Source organism: Rattus norvegicus, chromosome 3, assembly GCF_021556685.1.
Source record: "Rattus norvegicus strain SHRSP/BbbUtx chromosome 3, alternate assembly SHRSP_T2T, whole genome shotgun sequence".
NCBI classification, from domain to species: domain Eukaryota; kingdom Metazoa; phylum Chordata; class Mammalia; order Rodentia; family Muridae; genus Rattus; species Rattus norvegicus.
This window is the reverse complement of record NC_141536.1, coordinates 98,803,628-98,825,691: the sequence shown is the minus strand read 5'-3', so window position 1 is coordinate 98,825,691 and position 22,064 is coordinate 98,803,628. Positions and strand designations below refer to the sequence as shown.

The 22,064-nt window shown below is 44.0% G+C and overlaps 2 protein-coding genes across 3 annotated transcripts in view; one reads left to right on the top strand and one right to left on the bottom strand.

Moving 5' to 3' along the window:
• Nucleotides 1-22,064, bottom strand: part of Aven (apoptosis and caspase activation inhibitor) — a 132,777-nt gene that overhangs the window by 73,691 nt on the left and 37,022 nt on the right. The window lies entirely within an intron of this gene.
• Nucleotides 20,910-22,064, top strand: part of Chrm5 (cholinergic receptor, muscarinic 5) — a 52,341-nt gene continuing 51,186 nt past the window's right edge. The window contains exon 1 of the mRNA NM_017362.5: nt 20,910-21,418. The gene's annotated coding sequence lies outside the window, so the exon portion shown is untranslated. The remainder of the gene's footprint in view (nt 21,419-22,064) is intronic.

The following is a 22,064-nucleotide window of genomic DNA, read 5'->3' as shown; positions in this document are numbered from 1 at the left end:
GCACAGTAGTACCTCTTAAACATAGCAATCTAAGTCCCAACACAGAACCAGGAAAGTGCTAGTGACATACCCACTTTATCGCCCAATTCTTCACATAATAGGAAAAAGCTCAGAAAGCAGGAGGATGACCTTCAAACCCTCAAAAGGATCTTATTAAAATGGCCTCCAGGGGCTGGGGATTTAGCTCAGTGGTAGAGCGCTTGCCTAGCAAGCACAAGGCCCTGGGTTTGGTCCCCAGCTCTGAAAAAAAGAAAAAAAAAATGGCCTCCAAGGTCTTTAACAACAGAGGAAGAATCAAAATAACAAAAGTGAAAAGGGGTTCAGGCAAAACACCAACTGCTGTCCAGGACAGTCAGATGAACTCTTTCTCCCCTGACAAGAGATAGCTGCTGGGGCCCTTCTGCGTATTCAGTTAAGAGGGGCACTAAGCTACAGACTACCCAAACCCTCCTTCTGTACTAAGACCTTGTCTAAGGTGCAACATCAGGGCATATGCAATGTGGACTGCTATCAAGCCTAGGAGGAAGGCAAGCAACCATTCCCAACCTTAAGGGAGTTCATGCTATGGTGACCCTTTGTGGCTTTTGTAGCCCAGGTAAGAGGATCAGCCACACCTTAATACCTATCTATCTAGTTCCTTCCAAAGCTGACAAACTTGTACCACATAGCAGCCCCAAGATGCGATGTAACAATAAGATTAGCTTCCTAAATTAGGGCTTCCTGGCTGCTAAATTCAGAGCCACTCCCCTCATCTCTAAGCTCAGAGACTGTTTTTCATCTAAATTCTGAGGAACCCCCTCCTCTTTAATATAAAGGTAAGGAATTGTTTTGTTCTGTGGGTTGCTATGGTTCTGTTCTAGCTTCCCCCAGTGCCATTGGCTAAAGGCTATTTCATCTGAAATCCATCTCAGGGCATCTTTCAGTTGAACCTGGAAAGACTCATTATTTGAAACAGTGTCCAGAAGAGGCTTGACCAAAAAAAAAAAAAAAAAAAAAAGCATACCTCCAGGACACACACAGCTCCAGCTGATTAGTTTTAGAAAATCAAGAGCTCTCCAACTGCTTCCAAGTCCTATAAATTCAACTCTTTTGAGATAAGCAGCACGTCAGCTATCTATGACAACATCTTCCCGGTCGTTAAACCTTGTAACTAGAGCATCACTGAGAAGGCCAGTGTGAAGTACTCACATGGTGCCTATAGTGCTCAGCTTGGACAGGGCCTGCTGGTAAGACAACAGCAGCCTGCTTCTCAAACACCCACCTTCGCAGCACTCTTTTCTTTTCATTGCTATCATCAATACATTTCGGAAACCTGACCTGTCAGAAAATCACTAAAAGGTCTGTGTTGGTTAGTACTTTGATTATTCTACTATATACTCCTTTCTCCGTAAGATTTTGCCTTCGAACTGGAAAAAATTTCCTGAACAAAACACCAATGGCTTATGCTCTAAGATCAAGAATCGACAAATGGGATCTCATAAAACTGCAAAGCTTCTGTAAGGCAAAGGACACTGTGGTTAGGACAAAACGGCAACCAACAGATTGGGAAAAGATCTTTACCAATCCTACAACAGATAGAGGCCTTATATCCAAAATATACAAAGACCTCAAGAAGTTAGACCGCAGGGAGACAAATAACCCTATTATAAAATGGGGTTCAGAGCTAAACAAACAATTCACAGCTGAGGAATGCCGAATGGCTGAGAAACACCTAAAGAAATGTTCAACATCTTTAGTCATAAGGGAAATGCAAATCAAAACAACCCTGAGATTTCACCTCACACCAGTGAGAATGGCTAAGATCAAAAACTCAGGTGACAGCAGATGCTGGCGAGGATGTGGAGAAAGAGGAACACTCCTCCATTGTTGGTGGGATTGCAGACTGGTACAACCGTTCTGGAAATCAGTCTGGAGGTTCCTCAGAAAATTGGACATTGAACTGCCTGAGGATCCAGCTATACCTCTCTTGGGCATATACCCAAAAGATGCCTCAACATATAAAAGAGACACGTGCTCCACTATGTTCATTGCAGCCTTATTTATAATAGCCAGAAACTGGAAAGAACCCAGATGCCCTTCAACAGAGGAATGGATACAGAAAATGTGGTACATCTACACAATGGAATATTACTCAGCTATCAAAAACAACGAGTTTATGAAATTCGTAGGCAAATGGTTGGAACTGGAAAACATCATCCTGAGTGAGCTAACCCAATCACAGAAAGACATACATGGTATGCACTCATTGATAAGTGGCTATTAGCCCAAATGCTTGAATTACCCTAGATGCCTAGAACAAATGAAACTCAAGACAGATGATCAAAATGTGAATGCTTCACTCCTTCTTTAAAAGGGGAACAAGAATACCCTTGGCAGGGAAGAGAGAGGCAAAGATTAAAACAGAGACTGAAGGAACACCCATTCAGAGTCTGCCCCACATGTGGCCCATATATATACAGCCACCCAATTAGACAAGATGGATGAAGCAAAGAAGTGCAGACCGACAGGAGCCGGATGTAGATCGCTCCTGAGAGACACAGCCAGAATACAGCAAATACAGAGGCGAATGCCAGCAGCAAACCACTGAACTGAGAATAGGACCCCCGTTGAAGGAATCAGAGAAAGAACTGGAAGAGCTTGAAGGGGCTCGAGACCCCATATGTACAACAATGCCAAGCAACCAGAGCTTCCAGGGACTAAGCCACTACCCAAAGACTATACATGGACTGACCCTGGACTCTGACCTCATAGGTAGCAATGAATATCCTAGTAAGAGCACCAGTGGAAGGGGAAGCCCTGGGTCCTGCTAAGACTGAACCCCCAGTGAACTAGACTGTTGGGGGGAGGGCGGCAATGGGGGGAGGGTTGGGAGGGGAACACCCATAAGGAAGGGGACGGGGGAGGGGGATGTTTGCCTGGATACCGGGAAAGGAAATAACACTCGAAATGTATATAAGAAATACTCAAGTTAATAAAAAAAAAAAAAAAAGATTTTGCCTTCGAGACTCGAAATGGACACCGAAATAAACTACTGGGGAAAAAAAAAATCTAAATAGCAACCAAATTGTGAAAAGTAAAAATGTAAATCAAGTTATCTTTCTAATTTGAGCATATAATTAGGTTCTTTGTCAGGAATGAGGGCAGACAAGAATCTCATTAAATATTTGCTGACCTATTCACCCCTGGTGTTCAAATCTGCAGGCATAATATGCAATGTTTAGGATGTCAGTGCCCTGGAGCACAGGGTATCTCCAGCAGTCATCTTCTCTAGCCTTTTCTTTCAACTCTAAAGGAGTCTTCATTTTCAGCAGCAGCGTGCATATTACGACTCTGGGAGTAAATGAGCAATATAGCAGAACTAATGACAAGGAGTGGGAAAGGTAAGAGGAGGGACTAAATGATGGAACGACGATCCCTTTAAGGTCCCTGTACGATTTGCTTTTTGCGAGCCAACACTGGGGCGGCACTTCTCTCACTCACTCAGAGATTTACATCACCTGTTTCTCTGTAACCATGACGAGATGGGAAGTGTGAGGAGGGGACCCCCACTCTGCCCCAAGTGATGCTCCTAAAAGAATCTAGGAACAGTAATAAGCAACAAAATCAAGAGATAGGTCAGCTTTTTCATACCTACAAATATGTTCTCTAAAAATTGAGTCTGTGATAATCAACAGTGTATTTTTACATTACTGGCCTGGCAGTTTTATGTCAACTTGACACAAACTAAAGTCATCTGAAAGGAGACAATCTTCACTAAGGAAATGCCTCCATAAGATCAAGTTATAGGCAGGCCTGTACGGCATGTTCTTATTTAATGACTGATGGGGGAGAGCCCAGGCCATTGTGGGCTGGTGGTCCTGGGTCTATAAGAAGGCAGGCTGAGCAAGCAGGGAGGAGCAAGCCGTGAGCAGCACCCCTCCATGGCCTCCATCAGCTCCTGCTGCCAGGTTCCTGCCCTCTCAGCTTATGATGATAAACTGTTATACAGACATGTGAATGAAATAAGTCCTTCCTTCGCCAAGTTGCTTTAATCATGGTGTTTCATCACAGCAGTAGTAACTCTAAGACAGTCATCATTTATTAAATCACTTAATCCTTTTTAAGCACTTTCTGAAATTGAAAATAGAGAGATGCCACACATGACCCTGATGGAGCACTACTAAGTGATTCCCTGAGCTAGCACATGTGTGCGGCTGTCTGCCACCAGGTGACGAGTGTCCTCAGTGATGGGTCTGGTCTTCCTGCTTCCCTGTGCAGTTTCCCCAGCCATTGTTCCTTGCTGCTTTACCCTCCCTGCCTCATTATGAAGAACTTTGCTTTATGACCTCCAGCTCGCTGCTCCCAACCTGAATCGCCCTCAGACCCAACACCCAGCCTGCATTGTGTCCTCTCCAGCACAGTGACAATAAACTTTGATTTCTGTCAGACAAGTGACTGACAGCAGACATATAAATTTAATTAGTTTCTTTTCCTTTTTTTAAAAATAGTGAGTAGGTTAAACATCCTTTCATGGTGTTTAAGAACTATTTGCATTTTACTTTTGGTGAACAATCTACCCTAAAGCCTTGTCATTTGTTTAATTTGTTTATTAATATATACTATAAGCCAGGCTGGCCCAAATTCACTATGTAGGCCAGGTTGGCCTCAAGATAGCAAGAGACCCTCCTGCTCCCATCTCCTGAGTAACGGAGCCATGCACGAGGTTACTGAAGCTCATCAGTGCATCCACAGCTCTATCACGGCACACGGCCACAGAGATCCTCCTCCATTTTACTCTGGCTCTGGTACGTTTTGCCCTATAGAAACCCTTAATTTTTATGCAACAAAATTTAGTAGTCTTTTTGTGATGGTTTATGCATTATGGGTCGTATTTTAAAATATTTCCCCATTCTAATTCTAACAATATATGAGTCTGAGTGTGAGGACACTCAAGTTTTTGACACATGCAGACTTAATCTTTATATAATATGCATTCTGGGTGGAACTTCTTTCTCCAGCTGACAACTCCGTGGGGCCAATCCCAATGATTTGAAGTGATCTGAGGTTTTTGTTTTTACAGATTTTTGCTCTGATTCCCTGAAGCTTAGAATTTCTAGGAAAATGATTTTCAGATAAACTAAGATTAGGTATAGTTTAGACAAAAAGTGCTACTTTCTATTTTCTTAAATTATAAGGACTTACTTTACTTACGAGCTCCATAGAAGATGAGCACACAGTAACCATTAATGGATGTCCTTTGAAAGAATCTTGAACCTCATTTACTTCAGCCTTGTCAGCCTTCAGCTCTCAGAATCTGCTGGACTGTATCACTGAGGGTAAATGCATATGTCCCGGGGGCAATGCTTCCTTGCTTCTCCATCTACCACAGGCCTTTCTTCTTTGGTAAATGTCCTTCAGTCTCGTCAATATTGAGGATCTTTACTGGAGTGAGTGAAAATCCAGCCACAGTGAAATTCTTCATGTTCCCACCATTGTGGGAAATGATTTGGGGTTTGGTATAAAATGGAGGATAAATCCACCGCCCCAACTCTGACCCGGCAATTCTATTCCTGGTATTTTACTCAAGAGAAGCGAAACTCTTTCACAGGAGGACTTGCACACCAAGGCTCTGGGTATTTTCTAACATCTCAAAACTGAGCCTAAAACAGATGTCACTCAGGAAGAGGACGGCCAGATACAGAGAGGCTGTGCTGTGGTCCTATGCTGGAATACAACTCAGGAAAGGGAATTACTGAACCAGGTGAGACGCAGAAGCAATGTACTGTATAGGAAAGGGCAAACAAAAATATAGTGTAATATAGTTGAGTACGAAACATTCCTGTGGGCCATGACCCCTTTGGGGTCCCATAGCAGATATCCTGCTTGTCAGATACCTACATTATGACTCCTAACAGTAACAACATTACAGTTATGAAGTAGCAATGAAATAATTGTATGGTTGGGGTCACCACAGCATGAGGAACTGAAGGAAAGGGTCGCAGCATTAGGAAGGCTGAGAACACTGATATTCAGAGATAGCCAGGGTATTCACGATGGCAGAAATCAGGACCACGGTTGCCTAGGGAAGGAAACAAGGGAAAGAGGTCCTTTCTAGAATGATGTGATGTTTTCAAAACCAGCAATGCCTGGGGACTAACTTAGAAATAGGAACCCAGCCCCATCCATACCTCCAACACCTGAGGCTGGTTTGGGGGCTGGTGCACACAGTAATAGATGGTTTCTTAAGCCACAAAGGTGTTTCTGATTCAGGCTAAAGGTTGACAACTTCTATCCTTTAACATTTGTGCTGATTATACACTTGTACACAAACTACCAACACTTATCACTCACTGAAGGTCTGCACACCTTATGTTGAAAATTCTCCTCACCTATATGTAGAAAAACCTTCCCCCTTGAAGCTTGAGTAAGGGAACTCCGGGGCTGGAGCAATGGCTCATCAGTTAAGAAGCTTGCTGTTCTTGCTGATGACCCAGATTCTGTCTACCAGCAGACACAAGGTAGCTCACGGCCATGTGTAACTCAACTCCAGTAGCTGACACCGTCTTCGGCCTTGTGAGGCCTCCTACATGCACATGGTACAAATGCATACACACAGGGACACATACACATAAAGGAATAAAAGAAAGCTCCTCCTTTCACCACTGTCCCTCATGTGCTCCACACATCAATCATCAGACCTCACAGTTAATTCTGAAATGTCCCTCCCGTCCCCCTCCCTAACACCCTACCCTCCCTAACACCCTACCCCACTCCTTAACACCCTACCCCCTCCTTAACACCCTACCCTCCCTCCTTAACACCCTACCCTCCCTCCCTAACACCCTACCCTTCCTCCTTAACACCCTACCCTCCCTCCCTAACACCCTACCTCCCTCCCTAACACCCTACCTCCCTCCTTAACACCCTACCCTTCCTCCTTAACACCCTACCCTCCCTCCTTAACACCCTACCCTCCCTCCTTAACACCCTACCCTCCCTCCTTAACACCCTACCCCCCCTCCTTAACACCCTACCCTCCCTCCTTAACACCCTACCCCCCCTCCTTAACACCCTACCCTCCCTAACACCCTACCCCCCTCCTTAACACCCTACCCCCCTCCTTAACACCCTACCCTCCCTAACACCCTACCCCCCCTCCTTAACACCCTACCCTCCCTCCTTAACACCCTACCCTCCCTCCTTAACACCCTACCCTCCCTCCCTAACACCCTACCCTTCCTCCTTAACACCCTACCCTCCCTCCCTAACACCCTACCTCCCTCCCTAACACCCTACCCTTCCTCCTTAACACCCTACCCTCCCTCCCTAACACCCTACCTCCCTCCCTAACACCCTACCCTCCCTCCTTAACACCCTACCCTCCCTCCTTAACACCCTACCCCCCCTCCTTAACACCCTACCCTCCCTCCTTAACACCCTACCCCCCCTCCTTAACACCCTACCCTCCCTAACACCCTACCCCCCTCCTTAACACCCTACCCCCCTCCTTAACACCCTACCCTCCCTAACACCCTACCCCCCCTCCTTAACACCCTACCCTCCCTCCTTAACACCCTACCCTCCCTCCTTAACACCCTACCTTCCCTCCTTAACACCCTACCCTCCCTCCTTAACACCCTACCCTCCCTCCTTAACACCCTACCCTCCCTCCTTAACACCCTACCCTCCCTCCTTAACACCCTACCCTCCCTAACACCCTACCCCCCTCCTTAACACCCTACCCTCCCTCCTTAACACCCTACCCTCCCTCCTTAACACCCTACCCTCCCTCCTTAACACCCTACCCTCCCTCCTTAACCATACCCTCCCTCCTTAACACCCTACCCTCCCTCCTTAACACCCTACCCTCCCTCCCTAACACCCTACCCTCCCTCCTTAACACCCTACCTCCCTCCTTAACACCCTACCCCCCCTCCCTAACACCCTACCCCCCCTCCCTAACACCCTACCCTCCCTCCCTAACACCCTACCCTCCCTCCCTAACACCCTACCCTCCCTCCCTAACACCCTACCCTCCCTCCCTAACACCCTACCTCCCTCCTTAACACCCTACCCTTCCTCCTTAACACCCTACCCTCCATCCTTAACACCCTACCCTCCCTCCTTAACACCCTACCCTCCCTCCTTAACACCCTACCCCCCTAACACCCTACCCCCCTCCTTAACACCCTACCCTCCCTCCTTAACACCCTACCCTCCCTCCTTAACACCCTACCCTCCCTAACACCCTACCCCCCTCCTTAACACCCTACCCTCCCTCCTTAACACCCTACCCTCCCTCCTTAACACCCTACCCTCCCTAACACCCTACCCCCCTCCTTAACACCCTACCCTCCCTCCTTAACACCCTACCCTCCCTCCTTAACACCCTACCCCCCTAACACCCTACCCCCCTCCTTAACACCCTCCCCCCCTCCCTAACACCCTACCCCCTCCCTAACAGCCTACCCTCCCTCCTTAACACCATACCCTCCCTCCTTAACACCCTACCCCCCTCCTTAACACCCTACCCTCCATCCTTAACACCCTACCCTCCATCCTTAACACCCTACCCTCCCTCCTTAACACCCTACCCTCCCTAACACCCTACCCCCCTCCTTAACACCCTACCTCCATCCTTAACACCCTACCCTCCCTCTTTAACACCCTACCCTCCCTCCTTAACACCCTACCCTCCCTCCTTAACACCCTACCCTCCCTCCTTAACACCCTACCCTCCTTCCTTAACACCCTACCCTCCATCCTTAACACCCTACCCTCCCTAACACCCTACCCCCCTCCTTAACACCCTACCCTCCCTTCTTAACACCCTACCCTCCCTCCTTAACACACTTCCAGTTACAACTTCTAATTTCACCTGGTCTAGAAGGAAAGCATCTTTCTGTCTTCTAATTCTCCCTCTAAATTGCCAGAGCTATTTTTTGTGACATAGATATGCTGATTCTCCTTGTTATTTAAATTGCCAGCTCCCCAAAGCACCATAATGGGACACCAAAAACCTTTGGTGACTATAGCAACAAAATGGTCTACTATAAGAGGCCAAAGACAAAAAGCAGAATCTCCCGCTCTCTAGCAGGCAGACCTCAACAGACTCAGCGGCTTGGATGCCTTCTACAAACAATTACAGCCTAACTTCCAAAGGTCTCTGGTGTCTCACCCCAAATAGCCACTCTCAGGGAGGACAAGTGGCATTGTAAAATCTGCTACCTTGGGAAAATAAACTTCCCCTTCTTGAGACTCCATTTAAATACAACTCCATGCAAATAGTCCAAGAAATGAGGTCAGAGAACTTAACTACTATGAAAGGGCACATATGCACACAATTCTCTGAGAATGTTCCCATCATATTTCTATCCAGTGTCTATTCTTGATTAAAACTTATATCAGTGCTGGCCTGGTTGGTACTTTTCACCCATGCCACGGGCTCGTCCTCCCAGGATGACTAATTCCTTCAGACCTGATGCTGCACTGGCAGCAACAGAGTCAGGACTTGCATAATATGTATGGTAAAGCTGTTCTCATGATCAACCCTTCAGTTACACTCCATCTTGTGCCGAAAACACCGCATCCTCCATATACAGCTTCCCTGTGTGGTATAGTCCTGCCTGCTATTTAAAATCCAGCAGAAACATCACCTGCTTTCTAAGAGTTTCCCAGCAGCACACCCAGACACCTGGCTGTTGTCTCCCATTTCCCTGTGCCTTAGAATGCAAAGCTTTGGGAACTGCATTGCTATCTGCACTAAGCTTTTCTTTCATGCATATTTCAAGGAAGTTCCAGGTTCTAGCAGGAAGCCCAACACAAGTCTATCTTTAGGCTCACTGTTGCCTCTTTAAGTCTCTCTTACCACCACAGCCACAGCCCTCAAAGCACTAAGGCAAGCCACCGCTGTTCCTCCCCCTGCCTGGGAGATATTCCTAACCACACACACCCCCCCATGCTGCTCCTTAGCTAAACTAAACAGGTTACAGGTCACTAGGTCAAGGACTGAAAAAAGGCAGCACAGAAGGTTGAGAAGCCAGGAAGGAGGACTGCAAACTAGAAGCAGAGGTTCTGACCTTGCTGTGCAAACACTGAAAACATGGATTCAACACAGTAACTGCCCTGGAGAAGCGGACTTCAGTGGAGTCTGGACATACATAAAGAAATTTCTATCACACTGTGGATATCTTCAGACCTCATCTCATATACTCAGCAAATGCATAAAGAAATGCAAATCCCAACAAGGCACGCCATCCTGAGATGGGACTTTAGATCCGGGTGAAGGCAAGCTGATGTTGCTGTTCCAGCACTGCTTACTTCCCAGTCTGAGGACCAGGCATTCCCACCAGGTGAGCTGCTCTCAGACCACCCTGTCTCCAGATCCTTGACTTGATTTCCCCGTGCTAAAAAAAGGAAAGTCCTGCTCAGAAATGGGGGTTTCTGTCAGCAATAAAATACAAGCTTTTGACACCTTTGTGGAAAGTTAGGCGGTTGTACCAGCTAACAGCAATAATAAACACTGAAGAGACAGGACAGCCTCTAACGAATGGTGCCAGGAAAACTGGGTGGTTCTGTATACAAACAAAAGTAGATTCCTACTGCTGACTTTGCATACACATGGACACACATGCACAAAAAAAGAAAACAAATGACAAATGTGGAGGGTATCCTACACTTTGCTTTCCTGCTGCTGTGATAAAACACTGACCGAACTATCTTGGAGGGAAAGGATTTAATTCTCTTACGATTCCATGGCACGATCTATCACTGAGGGAAGTCAGGACAGGAACTCAAGCAGAGACCATGGAGGAACACTGTTTACTGCCGTGCTCCCTGTGGCTTGTACAACCTAGGACCACCTGCCCACGGGTGGCACAATGCATAGTGGGCTGGATGCTCCCACATCAGTCATTAAGAAAATGCCCCAGCCCTGCCCACAGGCCAATCTGATGGCTTCTTCAGCTGAGATTCCCTCCCTCTTCCCAGGGGACTGCAGTGTGTGTGCAGTTGGTAACAACTAACCAGAACAAATGAAGAGCCCTCGTCACAGGACCTGGGAACATGTACTGGTGCAGTCACCACAGAAGTCAGTGTGGCAACTCCTAAAGGAAGAATCACAGAGCTCATCTCTTACTCTCCCGGGCCGTAGCCTAAGGACTCTATGTGAGCAGTCCACCCAGATAGTCTCTCAACCGTGGTTTGTGCTGCACTGTTCACAATAGCCAGGAAATGGACCAATTGAGATGAAGTCCTACAGGTGACTGGTCAAACTGTGGTGTAAGTGCAGAATAATAGAATTTTATTCAGTCTGTAAAGAAAACTAAAATCAATCTATTTACAGGAAAAAAATAGATGGAGCTTGAGATTATTGTTAAGCAAAATAATCCAAACTCAAAACAGGAAAATACTGCATGTTTTCTTTTATATGTGTACTGTAGACAAAGTTGTGTGTAAGAGTGTGTGTGTGTGTGTGTCTGTGTGTGTCTGTGCGTGTGTCTGTGTGTCTGTCTGTGTGTCTGTGTGTGTGTGTGTGTGTGTGTGTCTGTGTGTCTGTGTGTGTCTGTGCGTGTCTGTGTGTGTGTCTGTGTGTCTGTATGTCTGGGGGTGGGGGAGGATCCTGAATTGGGAGGACTATATCTTAGGGGAAGGGAAAAGACAAAAGAAAATAGTGGAACACATCAGACAAGCAGCAGAAGGGGAGAGGTAGGAGACCAACAGGAGGCAGGCAGAGGAAGTCGGGTGGGCCTTAGAAGAGGAAGATGGATAACACACCAAGTTAAATGAAATATTTATATGAAAATGTCACAATGAGACCCATTATTCTGTTTGTGAATGACAGAAAATATAAATTGCTTTTACCAAATAAGAAACCACTGAAAATCAGCTTCAGCCTTTATACTTTATACTTTATAGTCTCTGTGAATTATATCATTTACTAATGAAAACAAATATATATTCACAATATATATTCACAAAAGCACAATGCTAGACACTAAACTCATGGATCCTTTTCAACATGGTGGTGATTTCGGACTTTTAACTGAGTAAAAATCAAATCAGTGGACGGATGGAATTTCTGTCACATCTGTGAATGTCATGCTGAATTTTAAAACCCTGAAAATTGCGATGGACACAACCCTACCACAGCAGCAGACGTGCCACCCTCATCAGGTTGTTATGGCAACTGCACTACTTGGGCTGAGAAGAGGGATCGGATGTTTGTGTCAGAGAGAGATTTTTGTTGCAGGCTGCCATTAGAAATACTAAAAGATATTTGAGCATAAATCTCAGAACATGAAGAGGCCCCCAAGAGAATCCCCTTCCTCATTAAACATGTCTATCAGTGTTATCACTGTTTAGGTGACAACTTAGGAAGCCATATTGTTGAAGTATCATAGGTGTAACTTCCCTGCCATTTCTAGGAGATACAATCTGCCAAGAAAGGGAACCAACCAATTGCCCTACACAGCTGGGGAATCTATGAACCACAACAATGATCAACATAACAAGATACCCCAGAGGCTGGATAGCAGTGGGAACCAACAACTGTCTAATCATCTAACTAGGGCCAGCTACCCAGGGCAGTGAGTTTCTGGAGTTTAGAGAATCTACTGTGGCCACTTCACTAGGTCAACATAACTCCTAATTGCATTTTTAAACTTGTTCTTATACCACCGGGAAGTATAATTCACACCTTGGGTCAAAAAAGCTCTTCTTTGCAGTAGAGTCCATTACAGAAAGAAAACAACAACAAACAAACAAACAAACAAACAAAACCTGGCCAAAATGCAGAGATCAACTACTCAATGGATACCAGTGGATACATTTACAACAGAACTCCTACACCTAAAGTTCAGGGGCAGAAGACTGTAAGAGGACGAAGTCTGCTGACTTCTTAATGTCCCTTAAGGCTCAGAAAGATCCTTTAAAAACATTAAGTCACTGAGTCTCCAGTTTGAAGCCCTGCTGTATACACACACACACACACACACACACACACACACACCATAATTACGGTTGTTTCTACTTACTCATGATGACTCTAAAGTGTCTATTTCTCACTTCTACCCAAGTATCCCTAATGGCTTTACGTAATACTACCTAATCTTAGGGTTAGTCCCTCTCATTTGCTCTTCAAATAATTCACAAAATTTATTAAATGAAGTGTCCCAACTCATGAGGGATCACCAATGTAGCTCTGAGCTCCGCTGATCCTACAGGAATCAGTTCCATGTGTCACATGTTTCACTCATGCATGTGTTACATAATGTCTGAATCATACTAAATATGTTGAGTTTGTCGGGCATTTTTTAATTATGAAAACTCTCCGAGTCCCCTCTTGGGCTCTGTTGAAGTGTGCAGCTCATTAGTCAATAGCTATATTACCACACAATAGCACAGCAGACCCTACTGCTCCTACAGAACTGTCAGTGACCACTGTTCCCAATGCCTGTGGTAACCACCATTCTACTCTCAGCTTCTTTTAGAGTCCTCCCTCAAGTGAGGCCACATAATACTTGCCTGAGTGTGGCTTATTTCATTTTACATAATAATCTCTAGTTCTACCCATATTGCCACAAATGATAGAATTTCGTTCTTTTTTAACAGCTAAATAGTAGCCCATTTGGTATATATACAGTGACTCTATGTTTAGAAATAGATCCACCTATCATCTACAAAGAGACTAATCAATAACTTTTAGGATTGTCAGCAGAACCTGTTATAAGAGACTAACCAATTGCCAGGCTTTCTATATCATTTTATTTCTATAAATGATATTATAAATCTCTTGGCTTAAATACACTTAAATAAACTCTTAACTATATAAAACTCTTGACTGATTGCCTTCTAAAGTCATCCTTAAAATTGTTTTGAAACAGCAAATGGTGCTGGTTCAACTGGAGGTCAATATGTAGAAGAATGCAGATCGATCCATGCTTATCACCCTGTACAAAGCTTAAGTCCAAGTGGATCAAGGACCTCCACATCAAACCAGACACACTCAAACTAATAGAAGAAAAACTAGGGAAGCATCTGGAACACATGGGCACTGGAAAAAATTTCCTGAACAAAACACCAATGGCTTATGCTCTAAGATCAAGAATCGACAAATGGGATCTCATAAAACTGCAAAGCTTCTGTAAGGCAAAGGACACTGTGGTTAGGACAAAACGGCAACCAACAGATTGGGAAAAGATCTTTACCAATCCTACAACAGATAGAGGCCTTATATCCAAAATATACAAAGACCTCAAGAAGTTAGACCGCAGGGAGACAAATAACCCTATTATAAAATGGGGTTCAGAGCTAAACAAACAATTCACAGCTGAGGAATGCCGAATGGCTGAGAAACACCTAAAGAAATGTTCAACATCTTTAGTCATAAGGGAAATGAAAATCAAAACAACCCTGAGATTTCACCTCACACCAGTGAGAATGGCTAAGATCAAAAACTCAGGTGACAGCAGATGCTGGCGAGGATGCGGAGAAAGAGGAACACTCCTCCATTGTTGGTGGGATTGCAGACTGGTACAACCGTTCTGGAAATCAGTCTGGAGGTTCCTCAGAAAATTGGACATTGAACTGCCTGAGGATCCAGCTATACCTCTCTTGGGCATATACCCAAAAGATGCCCCAACATATAAAAAAGACACGTGCTCCACTATGTTCATCGCAGCCTTATTTATAATAGCCAGAAGCTGGAAAGAACCCAGATGCCCTTCAACAGAGGAATGGATACATAAAATGTGGTACATCTACACAATGGAATATTACTCAGCTATCAAAAACAACGGCTTTATGAAATTCGTAGGCAAATGGTTGGAACTGGAAAATATCATTCTGAGTGAGCTAACCCAATCACAGAAAGACATACATGGTATGCACTCATTGATAAGTGGCTATTAGCCCAAATGCTTGAATTACCCTAGATGCCTAGAACAAATGAAACTCAAGACAGATGATCAAAATGTGAATGTTTCACGCCTTCTTTAAAAGGGGAACAAGAATACCCTTGACAGGGAAGAGAGAGGCAAAGATTAAAACAGAGACTGAAGTAACACCCATTCAGAGCCTGCCCCACATGTGGCCCATACATATACAGCCACCCAATTAGACAAGATGGATGAAGCAAAGAAGTGCAGACCGACAGGAGCCGGATGTGGATCGCTCCTGAGAGACACAGACAGAATACAGCAAATACAGAGGCGAATGCCAGCAGCAAACCACTGAACTGAGAATAGAACCCCTGTTGAAGGAATCAGAGAAAGAACTGGAAGAGCTTGAAGGGGCTCGAGACCCCATATGTACAACAATGCCAAGCAACCAGAGCTTCCAGGGACTAAGCCACTACCTAAAGACTATACATGGACTGACCCTGGACTCTGACCTCATAGGTAGCAATGAATATCCTAGTAAGAGCACCAGTGGAAGGGGAAGCCCTGGGTCCTGCTAAGACTGAACCCCCAGTGAACTAGACTGTTGGGGGGAGGGGGACAATGGGCGGAGGGTGGGGAGGGGAACACCGATAAGAAAGGGGAGGGGGGAGGGGGATGTTTGCCCGGAAACCGGGAAAGGGAATAACACTCGAAATGTATATAAGAAATAATCAAGTTAATAAAAAAAATAAAAAAATAAAAAAAAATTTGTTTTGAAACTGCCAATTACAAATTAGTTCAAAATATGTATATAAAAATCTTATGAAACAGTGTGATGACTACATTGGCTGACTATACCAAGTGTGCCCTTCCTAATGAAGCACACAGCACTGAGGAGAGCAGGCTATGCACCCACATGAGAAAGGATGGGGCCCCAGCACTTACTGTGTGAAACGGGAGGAAGAAACAATCTTCTGTGCAGTGCCTTCCAGAGATGACAGTATCGTGTAATCTCTGTAATAATGACAACTGCTGATGTCTAGTAAGTACTTGCCCCGACATGACAGTCATTGTACTCCATGCTTTTCAGGTAGTGGACACAGATACTCTGAGAAGCACACTATCTTCAAAGATTCAAAGATTCTATGAAAGCAGAGGCTCAAGTGGGACAAAGACACTAACAAACAAAAAATTCTCTAGACTTAATCAGCAAACTTCTATGAGATCTACTCACAAAGTGTGTGTGTGTGTGTGTGTGTGTGTGTGTGTGTGTGTGTGTGTAAAGAGATTCCCTAAAGATTAGATATATACAGCTGCCAAGAAAAACAAAAGCCAGAGCCCATCTAAACAACCCTGCACAGAGAATGGTTCCTTTTGATAAGCAGGATCCCAATGCTGGTAGCTAGGAATGACCTCACTGTGAATGAGGAGCTAGAAAATATTCTAGGGGCTCTGACATATCTGCAAATCTCAAGGACCTGGCAATCAGGATGCAACACTTTTCATCCTGCTACAGTTGGGGACACACATGGTTCTATGAACACATCCCCTACAAGGGCAGAGACCTCATTTTTAAAGCTATGATCAGCTCTGTACAGTTCTGGAACATAATGAATACTTCATAAATCTTCAATGACCAACCTTAGTAACCAATGCTTCCTGGACCATATCCACTCTACTAGCCTGTAAAATCAGATGTTCCTGAAGTGTGGCCTGGAGACCTCTAGTGGTTGTCTGCAGTTCACTGAAGGGAAAAGGTCACTGTCTAGAGCAGTGAAATCAAGATGCACCGATAGAGAAATACCTCAGGAAGTCTTCAAGTGTTTCTGAAATCTGCATTTGAAGATAAAAATACCCTTGGTTCATTCAAATATGATCTATAGGAGGAAAGCAATTGTTTCCTGATGGGCAACTTTATTGTAATTTTTAAACCTTTTAAATTTTAAATGAAAGGTGGATGCCTAATTCAATTTTAAATTTTCTAATGAAAGATGAATGCCTAACTCCATACGCAAAGCTCTTGCCAAGAAGTGTAAAGACCAGAGTTTGGATCCCCAGGGCCTACATTATGTGAAGTGTGTAGCAGCTCCCTGTAATTCCAGCACTTGAAATAAGGCATTCCCAGAGTGGCCTGGCTAGCCTGTGATCTAAACTAGCAATATTGGCTAGCTCTGGGGTCAACTGAGAGATCCTGCCTCCGTGAATAATGGGGAACAATGAAGGAAAACACCCGGTAACAGCATTGGGTCTCCATATTCAAATCAATTCATGTGCACCATGTGTGTCACACAGGCAAACACAAATATACAACAGGTGTGCACACTCCATAAACATATATTTGTGAGAAAGAAAAAGAGAAAAAGATCTATGTGTAGCATTTTAAAGCATACTTCTATTTGAGAGATCATGAAGGAACAGAATACACAATTCTAGAAAGTTAAAAAGAAATGCTAGACAGTTGTGGTGCACTCCTTTAATCCCAGCACTCAGGAGGCAGAGAACAACCTGGTCTATAGAACGAGTTCTAATATAGCCAGAGCTACACAGAGAAACCCTTCTTGAAAAAAAAAAAAAAGAGGAAAAAAAAACCACAAAACAACTAACATTCTTCTATAAATCCAAGGCACAAAAGAGAGAAAGAAACCTCCCTTCTCTTTAAATTCACATCATCTTCTCAACCCTCAAGATCACCTGCAGGTCATCCGGAGTCTCAGAGAGATTTCATACCTTGCTTGACAGGTTGGTGGCCATGCTGGAGGAGAACTGCTGTTTAAAATGGTAACGGGAGTGTGGTACGTCAGAAACACTCTTCTTTCCCAGTAAGGAATAGAAGGAGTCAGTTGGGGACTCTTGGAGCCACTGTCTGTCTTGATCATACCAGACCCCAACATCTTCCAAGTTGGGAAGAGAACTATGCACAGTAGAGAAAGTAAAAGTAGATATAGTTTTCCATGAACAAGATCAATACCAGGAATGCTTTGATAGTCAGCTTGACAAGTTTTAGAACTGCCATGTACTCAAATCTCTGAGCGTGTACATAAGGAATCATCTAAACTAGGCTAACTGGGGCAGGAAGACACACCCTAAATGTAAGCTGTACCCTATTTCATGGACAAGGGTCCCAGAGTAAAAAGGAGGCAGCTTCTTTGGGGGTTAGAACTGTCTACATCATCAAATGAATGCTTTCCTTCTAATTCAGTTATAGCCAGGCTACTGGGAGGTCATGATTTGAAATCGAGTGGGAACTTAGACCTGAAGTATATACCCTAGTATTACTGTTCCATATGCAGTCCCTCCTTTCCAAATTTTTACACAAATTTCCCCAACAGGACAAATGCCTTCCTGACACTGGCTGCATGTTATAAATGATAAGGATAATTACAGACCACTTAGAAAGAGGAAAGAAGAATTTTGGCTTACCTTTCTGTTTTAACTTAACTATATATAATGGCCATAGCACTACTTCCTGGCCCTTTTTTGAAATGGCTGGCACATGTATAAGTGTGTATAACATACTTAAGTGTATAACACATACAACACTTATTTAACAGGCCTTGAGAGACAAGGCATAATGGAGAGCATGTAAAAATACTACACAGAGTTACTAAGCATCCATACCGTAACAACAGAGCAAACGCCTTGGCAGTATGTTGTCTATGATTTATGAACACCTTGCAAGAGGGGCATTCCATAACTGGAAGCCCTCAGCACTGGCTTTAAGCCCAGGTAGGCACGGGAAAACAACTTCCATCCACGCTCTTTCAAATGGCTCCCCATATCTCACCTTCTCATTTCTCACCCACCCAGCCACTTGGAGAGATGAAGTGAGATGAAAGAAGGGAAGCTGAAAGAGAGGAAACTTCAACACAGGAGGTGCAGCACACAGCTTTCTCAAATTTCATGTTCTTGCATTCCTGGAGAAGTTAAACAGACAGCCAAATGTCTTAAATTCTTACAAGTGTAAGAACTAAAATACACAGGGATGAGCACTAGACATGAGAAAGGTGTGTGGTGTCCTAGTCACAGGTCCTCAGAAACACCACAGCCTCACTGGCTAGGTCTTTGTCTCACGGAACTCTGTCCCGTACCAATGGTGAAACTTTGCAATATTAGTTATGTGTTATGTGTTTGATAAGAAAACAAGCAAAGTGGTGTTACTCGGCAGCAACTATATTTGACTGGATTTACCCAGACCCTAGAAATGTCTCAAGACAGCAGAACAGAACCTTAAACTGTAGACAGAGTCAAGAAAATACACAGAAAGCAATGAACCAATCTAACAGCCCTATCTTTAAAGATTTATTTTTGAAATTATGTTTATGCATTCTTGCATGGGTATGAGTACGTGTGGGTTCACAAGTACAGGTGCACATGGTGCCCAGAGGTTAGAATCCTCCACACCTGGAGTTACAGGTGGTTGTAAGGTGCCCAACATGGGTTCTCAGGTCCTCCAGAAGAGCAATATGTACTCTTAACTACTGAGCCATCACTCCATGCCCCGATATTACAATTCTTTTTAGTATTATGGCCTCAGTGTTAAGTAGGAAAGAGTTCAAGAAAATACTAAAGATATGCTCACTTGCATATTCAAGCTACAAACCTACATGAAGATAGCTATGAAATCAAAACTACTTCTTTCTCATGTGTAGTTATCCCGGTCGGGTTTTAAGCTTCTAATGCTTGACACCTAAGTACACTTGGAATGCTCTCTTGAGAAATTCTATGGAAAAACAAGAGCTTCTGAGGAACAAGAAATTTCAAGTAGACTGGCCAATGGATGGCTGCAGAGAATTCGTAAGATGTGCATCGGAAGAGTGTTTGTGTGGTTGTAAACTATATATAGTTAAGTAGAAAGAAAAAAATGAAATTTCCTTTAAAGTACTTCAATAAAGAGAAAACACTGGCAGTTACTGAAACGTGGACATGGGTCTATAGGAGCCTGTGTTTCCCTTCACCTTGTCCAAGTTTGAAGTGTTCAATAATTAAAGCATTTTAAAATATCCTTCTGGCCAGTTCAGGGATTTCTAGTAAGACTGAAATTGGACAATATTTACAAGATTTGACATTTCTAATTAATGCTTATGTTTAGGTAAATAAAGTTTGTGAGGTGCTAGAGAAAAAAAAATATCCTTCTACCTAGTCATAGTCCTAAAAGGGTCCACTGAGGAGTGGGTGAAAGGTCCCTGCCAGGTTTAACAACTAAAAACAAAAATTATGAAACTGGCATTTTTAGATCTATACTTTATACATAGGTGATCAGAATTTCATGTAGTTTTAAAAAAACTGGTTGAAGACCATTCATTACATTAAAATGTAAGATATAAATATCAAGTGATCTGTAATGCTTTCTTCCAAAGCAACAAAATACTTATATCCTAAAGATGCATAAAAGCACGTGCATCTTTAATTAAGGAAAGAGATGCCTTTCCCTGTCATTGCCTTAACTCACAGTATTTGCTTTCTATCCAAGACCTTTTAAAACTCCCTTTCACTGGAGAAAGCTACATGGTGATAACTCAGCTGGACAGGACCCTGCAAATACTGCACAGCACAGGTGGGAAATCTTCCTAGCCAAAGGGACGAGCAGGAGAGATGTACATTCGTACGGCACGCAGGAGCCTCACTCCAGCTACCTCTTGCTAAGCTCTTTTTCTTTTTTTTTCTTTTTTCCTTCCAAAATACGTCATTTAACTGTCTGTCAAAATAACTCTTGCCTAGTCTATCTGATCACACTCCAGAGCTGCAGCCTCTCCTGATTCCCTCCTCAGTGGCAAGCTGCTCGGAAGAGCACCTAGTGAACAGCATCCGCCCCTCTGCTCCTTCCTCTCTTCCTGCCAGGGCGCACCGCTGTCCATGAGGAGGAGTAATTAATGGGCTCATTGTGTATGAAAGCAGCATCCCACCACTTGGCTGTCTGGTCTGAACGGAGCCGATCAGCGCTTCATTCACGTTCAGTGTCTGGGATGTGGTAAAGCTGTTCTTCCTTTTGGATTTTTCCCTCACCACTCAGAAACCAGTGCACTGGAGCGATGTATTAACAGAAGCACTCGGGAAAGAAAGGAAATGCTTAACCTCTGCAGACAGGAGACTGAAGGACGGAAAGTTGATAAGGGAAAAGCCAAGGGAAGCAGAAGGTGTTAAAGAATACCCACGCTTCTGGAACACACAACAGTGTTACAGCAGCGTGATCTGGAGATGCTGGAGACTCTAAATTACAGGTGAGCAGAACTTTTCCAGAGGCTGAAACATCTACAAGAGCAATCAGGATTTCTCACTGCTGAGATAACCAATGAATTTTTAATAAGTTCTGAGCTCTGTGGTCAGATCAATGGCTGTTATCCGATAAAGACAAATTTTACCCTTTGATTTCCATAATCCTGTCCGAATGGAATCTTCACCTTGCTGCTACCTGTGCTAACTAATGCCACGGGATTACCGTGCCTCAGAGATGCTGCAAAAAATAAGACACATGGGTGAAAGAGATCACCACAGCAAAGTCGATGAGGCATTTCCAGTGAGAGTTTACCCTTCCTCGCTGAGCTTCTACCAACTCCTGCCAGGTAAGACTCAATTTTATGACATTGATTCATAGCATAACTACTGAGATGATACCTGTTATTTCAGTGAGGGAGCCGGTGATTTGAATTTCATGTGGTTCTGCCATAAGCCTTATGCAGACTTAAACCTTCTGAGGTAAACCCCTGTTTCTACTTAGGCTGCATGCTGGACGGCTCTGCAACAACATGGCTTGCAAATCCCGTCTATTTTTCACTGAATTTATCTTCATTGTTTTTAGAATTATAATTTTATTTTATAATTTGAAAGCAATCTGCATGAGAAGCATCCAGAATGCTGCCTAAGAGGCACCCACAGAAGTCTTTACCAAGCTTGCCAGAGAACTGGGGGAAAGAAAGAATTCATCAGCCTGGTTAGCAACATTTCTGTCAATGTTTTTAAAAGGCTCAATGCCTGACTTTAATCCTTAGCAAAACAAACCCCTAAACTGTGATGTCATTCTCATCCACACCGAGGGAAACACCTCTAGTGAACACTGCCAGGGCGGGGTGAATTTACCCCAAAGACAGCAGGGATGGTTCTGTAGCAGAGCAACGGAACATTTAAGAACAGAACGAAATGAAGTCTGGTGCACTTAAACCTCCAAAGTTCTCATCAAAAGCTGATGGCCTGAACTTCAAAATGCAAGGC